Here is a 15,328-nt window from a genome sequence, read left to right as displayed (position 1 = left end):
TAAAAATTTAAAAATTTAAATACTCAATTTTAAAAATTTAATTATTAAAACTTTAAATTTATAAATTTAAAATTTTAAATACTAAATTTTAAAAATTTAATTATTAAAACTTTAACTTTTAAAATTTAAAAATTTAAATACTAAATTTTAAAAATTTATTTATTAAAACTTTAAATTTTAAAATTTAAAAATTTAAATACTAAATTTTAAAAATTTAAATATTAAAACTTTAAAATTTAAAATTTAAAAATTTAAATACCAAATTTTAAAAATTTAATTATTAAAACTTTAAATTTTAAAATTTAAATATTTAAATACTAAATTCTAAAAATTTAATTATTAAAGCTTTAAATTTTAAAATTTATAAATTTAAATAGTAAATTTTAAAAATTTAATTATTAAAATTTTAAAAATTTAAATAATATATTTTAAAAATTTGTTTATTAAAATTTTAAATTTTAAAATTTAAAAATTTAAATACTAAACTTTAAAAATTTAATTATTAAAACTTTAAATTTTAAAATTTAAATATTTAAAGACTAAATTTTAAAAATTTTATTATTAAAACTTTAAATTTATAAATTTAAAATTTTAAATACTAAATTTTAAAAATTTAATTATTAAAACTTTAACTTTTAAAATTTAAAAATTTAAATAATAAATTTTAAAAATTTAATTATTAAAACTTTAAATTTTAAAATTTAAAAATTTAAATACTAAATTTTAAAAATTTAATTATTAAAACTTTAAATTTTAAAATTTAAAAATTTAAATACTAAATTTTAAATTTTAATTATTAAAACTTTAAATTTTAAAATTTAAAAACTTAAATACTAAATTTTAAAAATTTAATTATTAAAACTTTAAATTTTAAAAATTTAAAAATTTAAATACTCAATTTTAAAAATTGAATTATTTAAATTTTAAATTTATAAATTTAAAATTTTAAATACTAAATTTTAAAAATTTAATTATTAAAACTTTAACTTTTAAAATTTAAAAATTTAAATACTAAATTTTAAAAATTTAATTATTAAAACTTTAAATTTTAAAATTTAAAAATTTAAATACTAAATTTTAAAAATTTAAATATTAAAACTTTAAATTTTAAAATTTAAAAATTTAAATACTAAATTTTAAAAATTTAGTTATTTAAAACTTTAAATTTTAAAATTTAAATATTTAAATACTAAATTCTAAAAATTTAATTATTAAAGCTTTAAATTTTAAAATTTATAAATTTAAATAGTAAATTTTAAAAATTTAATTATTAAAATTTTAAAAATTTAAATACTATATTTTAAAAATTTATTTATTAAAATTTTAAATTTTAAAATTTAAAAATTTAAATACTAAATTTAAAAATTTAATTATTAAAACTTTAAATTTTAAAATTTAAAAATTTAAAAATTTAAATACTAAATTTTAAAAATATTTTTATTAAAATTTTAAATTTTAAAATTTAAAAATTTAAATACTAAATTTTAAAAGTTTAATTATTGAAATTTTAAATTTTAAAATTTAAATATTTAAATACTAAATTTTAAAAATTTAATTATTAAAGCTATAAATTTTAAAATTTATAAATTTAAATACTAAATTTTAAAAATTTAATTATTAAAATTTTAAATTTTAAAATTTAAAAATTTAAATTTTAAAATTTAAAAATTTAAAAATTTAAATACTAAATTTTAAAAATTTATTTATTAAAATTTTAAATTTTAAAATTTAAAAATTTAAATACTAAATTTAAAAAATTTAATTATAAAAACTTTAAATTTTAAAAATTTAAAAATTTAAATACTAAATTTTAAAAATTTAATTATTAAAACTTTAAATTTTAAAATATAAATATTTAAATACCAAATTTTAAAAATTTTATTAAAGCTTAAAATTTTAAAATTTATAAATTTAAATTCTAACTTTTAAAAATTTAATTATTAAAACTTTAAATTTTAAAATTTAAAAATTTAAATTTTAAAATTTAAAAATTTAAAAATTTAAATACTAAATTTTAAAAATTTATTTATTAAAATTTTAAATTTTAAAATTTAAAAATTTAAATACTAAATTTAAAAAATTTAATTATAAAAACTTTAAATTTTAAAAATTTAAAAATTTAAAAATTTAAATACTAAATTTTAAAAATTTAATTATTAAAACTTTAAATTTTAAAATATAAATATTTAAATAATAAATTTTAAAAATTTTATTAAAGCTTAAAATTTTAAAATTTATAAATTTAAATTCTAACTTTTAAAAATTTAATTATTAAAACTTTAAATTTTAAAATTTAAAAATTTAAATTTTAAAATTTAAAAATTTAAAAATTTAAATACTAAATTTTAAAAATTTAATTATTAAATCTTTAAATTTTAAAATTTAAATATTTAAATACTAAATTCTAAAAATTTAATTATTAAAGCTTTAAATTTTAAAATTTATAAATTTAAATAGTAAATTTTAAAAATTTGATTATTAAAACTTTAAAATTAAAACTTTAAAAATTTAGATAATATATTTTAAAAATTTATTTATTAAAATTTTAAATTTTAAAATTTAAAAATATAATACTAAGTTTTAAAAATTTAATTATTAAAACTTTAAATTATAAAATTTAAATATTTAAACACTAAATTTTAAAAATTTTATTATTAAAGCTTAAAATTTTAAAATTTATAAATTTAAATTCTAACTTTTAAAAATTTAATTATTAAAACTTTAAATTTTAAAATTTAAAAATTTAAATACTAAATTTTAAAAATTTAATTATTAAAACTTTAACTTTTAAAATTTAAAAATTTAAATACTAAATTTTAAAAATTTAATTATTAAAACTTTAAATTTTAAAATTTAGAAATTTAAATACTAAATTTTAAAAATTTATATATTAAAACTTTAAATTTATAAATTTAAAATTTTAAATACTAAATTTTAAAAATTTAATTAATAAAACTTTAACTTTTAAAATTTAAATATTTAAATACTAAATTCTAAAAATTTAATTATTAAAGCTTTAAATTTTAAAATTTATAAATTTAAATAGTAAATTTTAAAAATTTAATTATTAAAATTTTAAAAATTTAAATAATATATTTTAAAAATTTATTTATTAAAATTTTAAATTTTAAAATTTAAAAATTTAAATACTAAATTTTAAAAATTTAATTATTACAACTTTAAATTATAAAATTTAAATATTTAAATACTAAATTTTAAAAATTTTATTATTAAAACTTTAAATTTTAAAATTTAAAAATTTAAATACTAAATTTTAAAAATTTAGTTATTTAAAACTTTAAATTTTAAAATTTAAATATTTAAATACTAAATTCTAAAAATTTAATTATTAAAGCTTTAAATTTTAAAATTTATAAATTTAAATAGTAAATTTTAAAAATTTAATTATTAAAATTTTAAAAATTTAAATACTATATTTTAAAAATTTATTTATTAAAATTTTAAATTTTAAAATTTAAAAATTTAAATACTAAATTTAAAAATTTAATTATTAAAACTTTAAATTTTAAAATTTAAAAATTTAAAAATTTAAATACTAAATTTTAAAAATATTTTTATTAAAATTTTAAATTTTAAAATTTAAAAATTTAAATACTAAATTTTAAAAGTTTAATTATTGAAATTTTAAATTTTAAAATTTAAATATTTAAATACTAAATTTTAAAAATTTAATTATTAAAGCTATAAATTTTAAAATTTATAAATTTAAATACTAAATTTTAAAAATTTAATTATTAAAATTTTAAATTTTAAAATTTAAAAATTTAAATTTTAAAATTTAAAAATTTAAAAATTTAAATACTAAATTTTAAAAATTTATTTATTAAAATTTTAAATTTTAAAATTTAAAAATTTAAATACTAAATTTAAAAAATTTAATTATAAAAACTTTAAATTTTAAAAATTTAAAAATTTAAATACTAAATTTTAAAAATTTAATTATTAAAACTTTAAATTTTAAAATATAAATATTTAAATACCAAATTTTAAAAATTTTATTAAAGCTTAAAATTTTAAAATTTATAAATTTAAATTCTAACTTTTAAAAATTTAATTATTAAAACTTTAAATTTTAAAATTTAAAAATTTAAATTTTAAAATTTAAAAATTTAAAAATTTAAATACTAAATTTTAAAAATTTATTTATTAAAATTTTAAATTTTAAAATTTAAAAATTTAAATACTAAATTTAAAAAATTTAATTATAAAAACTTTAAATTTTAAAAATTTAAAAATTTAAAAATTTAAATACTAAATTTTAAAAATTTAATTATTAAAACTTTAAATTTTAAAATATAAATATTTAAATAATAAATTTTAAAAATTTTATTAAAGCTTAAAATTTTAAAATTTATAAATTTAAATTCTAACTTTTAAAAATTTAATTATTAAAACTTTAAATTTTAAAATTTAAAAATTTAAATTTTAAAATTTAAAAATTTAAAAATTTAAATACTAAATTTTAAAAATTTAATTATTAAATCTTTAAATTTTAAAATTTAAATATTTAAATACTAAATTCTAAAAATTTAATTATTAAAGCTTTAAATTTTAAAATTTATAAATTTAAATAGTAAATTTTAAAAATTTGATTATTAAAACTTTAAAATTAAAACTTTAAAAATTTAGATAATATATTTTAAAAATTTATTTATTAAAATTTTAAATTTTAAAATTTAAAAATATAATACTAAGTTTTAAAAATTTAATTATTAAAACTTTAAATTATAAAATTTAAATATTTAAACACTAAATTTTAAAAATTTTATTATTAAAGCTTAAAATTTTAAAATTTATAAATTTAAATTCTAACTTTTAAAAATTTAATTATTAAAACTTTAAATTTTAAAATTTAAAAATTTAAATACTAAATTTTAAAAATTTAATTATTAAAACTTTAACTTTTAAAATTTAAAAATTTAAATACTAAATTTTAAAAATTTAATTATTAAAACTTTAAATTTTAAAATTTAGAAATTTAAATACTAAATTTTAAAAATTTATATATTAAAACTTTAAATTTATAAATTTAAAATTTTAAATACTAAATTTTAAAAATTTAATTAATAAAACTTTAACTTTTAAAATTTAAATATTTAAATACTAAATTCTAAAAATTTAATTATTAAAGCTTTAAATTTTAAAATTTATAAATTTAAATAGTAAATTTTAAAAATTTAATTATTAAAATTTTAAAAATTTAAATAATATATTTTAAAAATTTATTTATTAAAATTTTAAATTTTAAAATTTAAAAATTTAAATACTAAATTTTAAAAATTTAATTATTACAACTTTAAATTATAAAATTTAAATATTTAAATACTAAATTTTAAAAATTTTATTATTAAAACTTTAAATTTATAAATTTAAAATTTTAAATACTAAATTTTAAAAATTTAATTATTAAAACTTTAAATTTCAAAATTTAAAAATTTAAATACTAAATTTTAAAAATTTAATTATTAAAACTTTAAATTTTAAAAATTTAAAAATTTAAATACTCAATTTTAAAAATTTAATTATTAAAACTTTAAATTTATAAATTTAAAATTTTAAATACTAAATTTTAAAAATGTAATTATTAAAACTTTTACTTTTAAAATTTAAAAATTTAAATATTAAATTTTAAAAATTTATTTATTAAAACTTTAAATTTTAAAATTTAAAAATTTAAATACTAAATTTTAAAAATTTAAATATTAAAACTTTAAAATTTAAAATTTAAAAATTTAAATCCTAAATTTTAAAAATTTAGTTATTTAAAACTTTAAATTTTAAAATTTAAAAATTTAAATACTAAATTTTAAAAATTTAATTATTAAAACTTTAAATTTTAAAATTTAAAAATTTAAATACTAAATTTTAAAAATTTAATTATTAAAACTTTAAATTTTAAAATTTAAAAATTTAAATACTAAATTTTAAAAATTTAAATATTAAAACTTTAAAATTTAAAATTTAAAAATTTAAATACTAAATTTTAAAAATTTTATTATTAGAACTTTAAATTTATAAATTTAAAATTTTAAATACTAAATTTTAAAAATTTAATTATTAAAACTTTAACTTTTAAAATTTAAAAATTTAAATAATAAATTTTAAAAATTTAATTATTAAAACTTTAAATTTTAAAATTTAAAAATTTAAATACTAAATTTTAAAAATTTAATTATTAAAACTTTAAATTTTAAAATTTAAAAATTTAAATACTAAATTTTAAATTTTAATTATTAAAACTTTAAATTTTAAAATTTAAAAACTTAAATACTAAATTTTAAAAATTTAATTATTAAAACTTTAAATTTTAAAAATTTAAAAATTTAAATACTCAATTTTAAAAATTGAATTATTTAAAGTTTAAATTTATAAATTTAAAATTTTAAATACTAAATTTTAAAAATTTAATTATTAAAACTTTAACTTTTAAAATTTAAAAATTTAAATACTAAATTTTAAAAATTTAATTATTAAAACTTTAAATTTTAAAATTTAAAAATTTAAATACTAAATTTTAAAAATTTAAATATTAAAACTTTAAAATTTAAAATTTAAAAATTTAAATACTAAATTTTAAAAATTTAATTATTATAACTTTAAATTTTAAAAATTAAATATTTAAACAATAAATTCTAAAAATTTAATTATTAAAGCTTTAAATTTTAAAATTTATAAATTTAAATAATAAATTTTAAAAATTTAATTATTAAAATTTTAAAAATTTAAATAATATATTTTAAAAATTTGTTTATTAAAATTTTAAATTTTAAAATTTAAAAATTTAAATACTAAATTTTAAAAATTTAATTATTAAAACTTTAAATTATAAAATTTAAATATTTAAAGACTAAATTTTAAAAATTTTATTATTAAAACTTTAAATTTATAAATTTAAAATTTTAAATACTAAATTTTAAAAATTTAATTATTAAAACTTTAACTTTTAAAATTTAAAAATTTAAATAATAAATTTTAAAAATTTAATTATTAAAACTTTAAATTTTAAAATTTAAAAATTTAATTACTAAATTTTAAAAATTTAAATATTAAAACTTTAAATTTTAAAATTTAAAAATTTAAATACTAAATTTTAAAAATTTAGTTATTTAAAACTTTAAATTTTAAAATTTAAATATTTAAATACTAAATTCTAAAAATTTAATTATTAAAGCTTTAAATTTTAAAATTTATAAATTTAAATAGTAAATTTTAAAAATTTAATTATTAAAATTTTAAAAATTTAAATACTATATTTTAAAAATTTATTTATTAAAATTTTAAATTTTAAAATTTAAAAATTTAATTACTAAATTTTAAAAATTTAAATATTAAAACTTTAAATTTTAAAATTTAAAAATTTAAATACTAAATTTTAAAAATTTAATTATTAAAACTTTAAATTTTAAAATTTAAAAATTTAAAAATTTATATACTAAATTTTAAAAATATTTTTATTAAAATTTTAAATTTTAAAATTTAAAAATTTAAATACTAAATTTTAAAAGTTTAATTATTGAAATTTTAAATTTTAAAATTTAAATATTTAAATACTAAATTTTAAAAATTTAATTATTAAAGATATAAATTTTAAAATTTATAAATTTAAATACTAAATTTTAAAAATTTAATTATTAAAACTTTAAATTTTAAAATTTAAAAATTTAAATTTTAAAATTTAAAAATTTAAAAATTTAAATACTAAATTTTAAAAATTTATTTATTAAAATTTTAAATTTTAAAATTTAAAAATTTAAATACTAAATTTAAAAAATTTAATTATAAAAACTTTAAATTTTAAAAATTTAAAAATTTAAAAATTTAAATACTAAATTTTAAAAATTTAATTATTAAAACTTTAAATTTTAAAATATAATTATTTAAATACCAAATTTTAAAAATTTTATTAAAGCTTAAAATTTTAAAATTTATAAATTTAAATTCTAACTTTTAAAAATTTAATTATTAAAACTTTAAATTTTAAAATTTAAAAATTTAAATTTTAAAATTTAAAAATTTAAAAATTTAAATACTAAATTTTAAAAATTTAATTATTAAAACTTTAAATTTTAAAATATAAATATTTAAATAATAAATTTTAAAAATTTTATTAAAGCTTAAAATTTTAAAATTTATAAATTTAAATTCTAACTTTTAAAAATTTAATTATTAAAACTTTAAATTTTAAAATTTAAAAATTTAAATTTTAAAATTTAAAAATTTAAAAATTTAAATACTAAATTTTAAAAATTTAATTATTAAAACTTTAAATTTTAAAATTTAAATATTTAAATACTAAATTCTAAAAATTTAAATATTAAAGCTTTAAATTTTAAAATTTATAAATTTAAATAGTAAATTTTAAAAATTTGATTATTAAAACTTTAAAATTAAAACTTTAAAAATTTAGATAATATATTTTAAAAATTTATTTATTAAAATTTTAAATTTTAAAATTTAAAAATATAATACTAAGTTTTAAAAATTTAATTATTAAAACTTTAAATTATAAAATTTAAATATTTAAATACTAAATTTTAAAAATTTTATTATTAAAGCTTAAAATTTTAAAATTTATAAATTTAAATTCTAACTTTTAAAAATTTAATTATTAAAACTTTAAATTTTAAAATTTAAAAATTTAAATACTAAATTTTAAAAATTTAATTATTAAAACTTTAACTTTTAAAATTTAAAAATTTAAATACTAAATCTTAAAAATTTAATTAATAAAACTTTAAATTTTAAAATTTAGAAATTTAAATACTAAATTTTAAAAATTTATATATTAAAACTTTAAATTTTAAAATTTAAAAATTTAAATACTAAATTTTAAAAATTTAATTATTAAAACCTTAAATTTTAAAATTTAAATATTTAAATACTAAATTCTAAAAATTTAATTATTAAAGCTTTAAATTTTAAAATTTATAATTTTAAATAGTAAATTTTAAAAATTTAATTATTAAAACTTTAAAATTAAAACTTTAAAAATTTAAATAATATAATTTAAAAATTTATTTATTATAATTTTAAAATTTAAAAATTTAAATACTAAATTTTAAAAATTTAATTATTAAAAATATAAATTATAAAATTTAAATACTAAATTCTAAAAATTTAATTATTAAAGCTTTAAATTTTAAAATTTATAAATTTAAATAGTAAATTTTAAAAATTTAATTATTAAAACTTTAAATTTTATAATTTAAAAATTTAAATACTAAATTTTAAAAATTTAATTATTAAAACTTTAAATTATAAAATTTAAATATTTAAATACTAAATTTTAAAAATTTTATTATTAAAGCTTAAAATTTTAAAATTTATAAATTTAAATTCTAACTTTTAAAAATTTAAGTATTAAAACTTTAAATTTTAAAATTTAAAAATTTAAATACTAAATTTTAAAAATTTAATTATTAAAACTTTAAATTTTAGAATTTAAAAATTTAAATTTAAAAATTTAAAAATTTAAATACCAAATTTTAAAAATTTAATTACTAAATCTTTAAATTTTAAAGGTTGAAAATTTAAATACTAAATTTTGAAATTTAAAAATTTAAATTTCAAAATTAAAAAATTTAAATACTAAATTTTAAACATTTAATTATTAAAGCTTTAAATTTTAAAATTTAAAAATTTAAATACTAAATTTTAAAAATTTAATTATTAAAACTTTAAATTTTAAAATTTAAATATTTAAATACTTAATTCTAAAAATTTAATTATTAAAGCTATAAATTTTAAAATTTATAAATTTAAATACCAAATTCTAAAAATTTAATTATTAAAACTTTAACTTTTAAAATTTAAAAATTTAAATACTAAATTTTAAAAATTTAAATATTAAAACTTTAAATTTTAAAATTTAAAAATTTAAATACTAAATTTTAAAAATTTAATTATTAAAACTTTAAATTATAAAATTTAAATATTTAAAGACTAAATTTTAAAAATTTTATTATTAAAACTTTAAATTTATAAATTTAAAATTTTAAATACTAAATTTTAAAAATTTAATTATTAAAACTTTAACTTTTAAAATTTAAAAATTTAAATAATAAATTTTAAAAATTTAATTATTAAAACTTTAAATTTTAAAATTTAAAAATTTAAATACTAAATTTTAAAAATTTAAATATTAAAACTTTAAATTTTAAAATTTAAATACTAAATTTTAAAAATTTAGTTATTTAAAACTTTATATTTTAAAATTTAAATATTTAAATACTAAATTCTAAAAATTTAATTATTAAAGCTTTAAATTTTAAAATTTATAAATTTAAATAGTAAATTTTAAAAATTTAATTATTAAAATTTTAAAAATTTTAATACTATATTTTAAAAATTTATTTATTAAAATTTTAAATTTTAAAATTTAAAAATTTAAATACTAAATTTTAAAAATTTAATTATTAAAGCTATAAATTTTAAAATTTATAAATTTAAATACTAAATTTTAAAAATTTAATTATTAAAACTTTAAATTTTAAAATTTAAAAATTTAAATTTTAAAATTTAAAAATTTAAAAATTTAAATACTAAATTTTAAAAATTTAATTATTAAAACTTTAAATTTTAAAATTTAAATATTTAAATACTAAATTTTAAAAATTTTATTAAAGCTTAAAATTTTAAAATTTATAAATTTAAATTCTAACTTTTAAAAATTTAATTATTAAAACTTTATATTTTAAAATTTTAAAATTTAAATACTAAATTTTAAAAATTTAATTATTAAAACTTTAAATTTTAAAATTTAAATATTTAAATACTAAATTCTAAAAATTTAATTATTAAAGCTTTAAATTTTAAAATTTATAAATTTAAATAGTAAATTTTAAAAATTTGATTATTAAAACTTTAAAATTAAAACTTTAAAAATTTAGATAATATATTTTAAAAATTTATTTATTAAAATTTTAAATTTTAAAATTTAAAAATATAATACTAAGTTTTAAAAATTTAATTATTAAAACTTTAAATTATAAAATTTAAATATTTAAATACTAAATTTTAAAAATTTTATTATTAAAGCTTAAAATTTTAAAATTTATAAATTTAAATTCTAACTTTTAAAAATTTAATTATTAAAACTTTAAATTTTAAAATTTAAAAATTTAAATACTAAATTTTAAAAATTTAATTATTAAAACTTTAAATTTTAAAATTTAAATATTTAAATACTAAATTCTAAAAATTTAATTATTAAAACTTTAAATTTTAAAATTTAAATATTTAAATACTAAATTCTAAAAATTTAATTATTAAAGCTTTAAATTTTAAAATTTATAAATTTAAATAGTAAATTTTAAAAATTTAATTATTAAAACTTTAAAATTAAAACTTTAAAAATTTAAATAATATATTTTAAAAATTTATTTATTAAAATTTTAAAATTTAAAAATTTAAATACTAAATTTTAAAAATTTAATTATTAAAACTATAAATTATAAAATTCAAATATTTAAATTCTAAATTCTAAAAATTTAATTATTAAAGCTTTAAATTTTAAAATTTATAAATTTAAATAGTAAATTTTAAAAATTTAATTATTAAAACTTTAAAATTTATAATTTAAAAATATAAATACAAAATTTTAAAAATTTAATTATTAAAACTTTAAATTATAAAATTTAAATATTTAAATACTAAATTTTAAAAATTTTATTATTAAAGCTTAAAATTTTAAAATTTATAAATTTAAATTCTAACTTTTAAAAATTTAATTATTAAAACTTTAAATTTTAAAATTTAAAAATTTAAATACTAAATTTTAAAAATTTAATTATTAAAACTTTAAATTTTAGAATTTAAAAATTTAAATTTAAAAATTTAAAAATTTAAATACTAAATTTTAAAAATTTAATTACTAAATCTTTAAATTTTAAAAGTTGAAAATTTAAATACTAAATTTTAAAATTTAAAAATTTAAATTTCAAAATTTAAAAATTTAAATACTAAATTTTAAACATATAATTATTAAAGCTTTAAATTTTAAAATTTAAAAATTTAAATACTAAATTTTAAAAATTTAATTATTAAAACTTTAAATTTTAAAATTTAAATATTTAAATACTTAATTCTAAAAATTTAATTATTAAAGCTATAAATTTTAAAATTTATAAATTTAAATACTAAATTCTAAAAATTTAATTATTAAAACTTTAACTTTTAAAATTTAAAAATTTAAATACTAAATTTTAAAAATTTAAATATTAAAACTTTAAATTTTAAAATTTAAAAATTTAAATACTAAATTTTAAAAATTTAATTATTAAAACTTTAAATTTTAAAATTTAGATATTTAAATACTAAATTTTAAAAATTTTATTAAAGCATAAAATTTTAAAATTTATAAATTTAAATTCTAACTTTTAAAAATTTAATTATTAAAACTTTAAATTTTAAAATTTAAATATTTAAATACAAAATTCTAAAAATTTAATTTTATAGCTTTAAATTTTAAAATTTTAAATTTAAATACTAAATTTTAAAATTTAAAAATTTAAATTTCAAATTTTAAAAATTTAATTACTAAATTTTAAAAATTTAATTATTAAAACTTTAAATTTTAAAATTTAAAAATTTAAAATACTAAATTTTAAATATTTAATTATTAAAGCTTTAAATTTTAAAATTTAAAAATTTAAATACTAAATTTTAAAAATTTAATTATTAAAACTTTAAATTTTAAAATTTAAATTTTTAAATACTAAATTCTAAAAATTTAATTATAAAAGCTTTAAATTTTAAAATTTATAAATTTAAATACTAAATTTTAAAAATTTAATTACTAAACCTTTAAATTTTAAAAGTTAAAAATTTAAATACTAAATTTTAAAAATTTAATTATTAAAAATATAAATTATAAAATTTAAATACTAAATTCTAAAAATTTAATTATTAAAGCTTTAAATTTTAAAATTTATAAATTTAAATAGTAAATTTTAAAAATTTAATTATTAAAACTTTAAATTTTATAATTTAAAAATTTAAATACTAAATTTTAAAAATTTAATTATTAAAACTTTAAATTATAAAATTTAAATATTTAAATACTAAATTTTAAAAATTTTATTATTAAAGCTTAAAATTTTAAAATTTATAAATTTAAATTCTAACTTTTAAAAATTTAAGTATTAAAACTTTAAATTTTAAAATTTAAAAATTTAAATACTAAATTTTAAAAATTTAATTATTAAAACTTTAAATTTTAGAATTTAAAAATTTAAATTTAAAAATTTAAAAATTTAAATACCAAATTTTAAAAATTTAATTACTAAATCTTTAAATTTTAAAGGTTGAAAATTTAAATACTAAATTTTAAAATTTAAAAATTTAAATTTCAAAATTAAAAAATTTAAATACTAAATTTTAAACATTTAATTATTAAAGCTTTAAATTTTAAAATTTAAAAATTTAAATACTAAATTTTAAAAATTTAATTATTAAAACTTTAAATTTTAAAATTTAAATATTTAAATACTTAATTCTAAAAATTTAATTATTAAAGCTATAAATTTTAAAATTTATAAATTTAAATACCAAATTCTAAAAATTTAATTATTAAAACTTTAACTTTTAAAATTTAAAAATTTAAATACTAAATTTTAAAAATTTAAATATTAAAACTTTAAATTTTAAAATTTAAAAATTTAAATACTAAATTTTAAAAATTTAATTATTAAAACTTTAAATTATAAAATTTAAATATTTAAAGACTAAATTTTAAAAATTTTATTATTAAAACTTTAAATTTATAAATTTAAAATTTTAAATACTAAATTTTAAAAATTTAATTATTAAAACTTTAACTTTTAAAATTTAAAAATTTAAATAATAAATTTTAAAAATTTAATTATTAAAACTTTAAATTTTAAAATTTAAAAATTTAAATACTAAATTTTAAAAATTTAAATATTAAAACTTTAAATTTTAAAATTTAAATACTAAATTTTAAAAATTTAGTTATTTAAAACTTTATATTTTAAAATTTAAATATTTAAATACTAAATTCTAAAAATTTAATTATTAAAGCTTTAAATTTTAAAATTTATAAATTTAAATAGTAAATTTTAAAAATTTAATTATTAAAATTTTAAAAATTTTAATACTATATTTTAAAAATTTATTTATTAAAATTTTAAATTTTAAAATTTAAAAATTTAAATACTAAATTTTAAAAATTTAATTATTAAAGCTATAAATTTTAAAATTTATAAATTTAAATACTAAATTTTAAAAATTTAATTATTAAAACTTTAAATTTTAAAATTTAAAAATTTAAATTTTAAAATTTAAAAATTTAAAAATTTAAATACTAAATTTTAAAAATTTAATTATTAAAACTTTAAATTTTAAAATTTAAATATTTAAATACTAAATTTTAAAAATTTTATTAAAGCTTAAAATTTTAAAATTTATAAATTTAAATTCTAACTTTTAAAAATTTAATTATTAAAACTTTATATTTTAAAATTTTAAAATTTAAATACTAAATTTTAAAAATTTAATTATTAAAACTTTAAATTTTAAAATTTAAATATTTAAATACTAAATTCTAAAAATTTAATTATTAAAGCTTTAAATTTTAAAATTTATAAATTTAAATAGTAAATTTTAAAAATTTGATTATTAAAACTTTAAAATTAAAACTTTAAAAATTTAGATAATATATTTTAAAAATTTATTTATTAAAATTTTAAATTTTAAAATTTAAAAATATAATACTAAGTTTTAAAAATTTAATTATTAAAACTTTAAATTATAAAATTTAAATATTTAAATACTAAATTTTAAAAATTTTATTATTAAAGCTTAAAATTTTAAAATTTATAAATTTAAATTCTAACTTTTAAAAATTTAATTATTAAAACTTTAAATTTTAAAATTTAAAAATTTAAATACTAAATTTTAAAAATTTAATTATTAAAACTTTAAATTTTAAAATTTAAATATTTAAATACTAAATTCTAAAAATTTAATTATTAAAACTTTAAATTTTAAAATTTAAATATTTAAATACTAAATTCTAAAAATTTAATTATTAAAGCTTTAAATTTTAAAATTTATAAATTTAAATAGTAAATTTTAAAAATTTAATTATTAAAACTTTAAAATTAAAACTTTAAAAATTTAAATAATATATTTTAAAAATTTATTTATTAAAATTTTAAAATTTAAAAATTTAAATACTAAATTTTAAAAATTTAATTATTAAAACTATAAATTATAAAATTTAAATATTTAAATTCTAAATTCTAAAAATTTAATTATTAAAGCTTTAAATTTTATAATTTATAAA

This window comes from Aethina tumida, chromosome 1 (genome assembly GCF_024364675.1).
Source record: "Aethina tumida isolate Nest 87 chromosome 1, icAetTumi1.1, whole genome shotgun sequence".
NCBI classification, from domain to species: Eukaryota; Metazoa; Arthropoda; class Insecta; order Coleoptera; family Nitidulidae; genus Aethina; species Aethina tumida.
Note: the sequence above shows the minus strand (reverse complement) of the source record.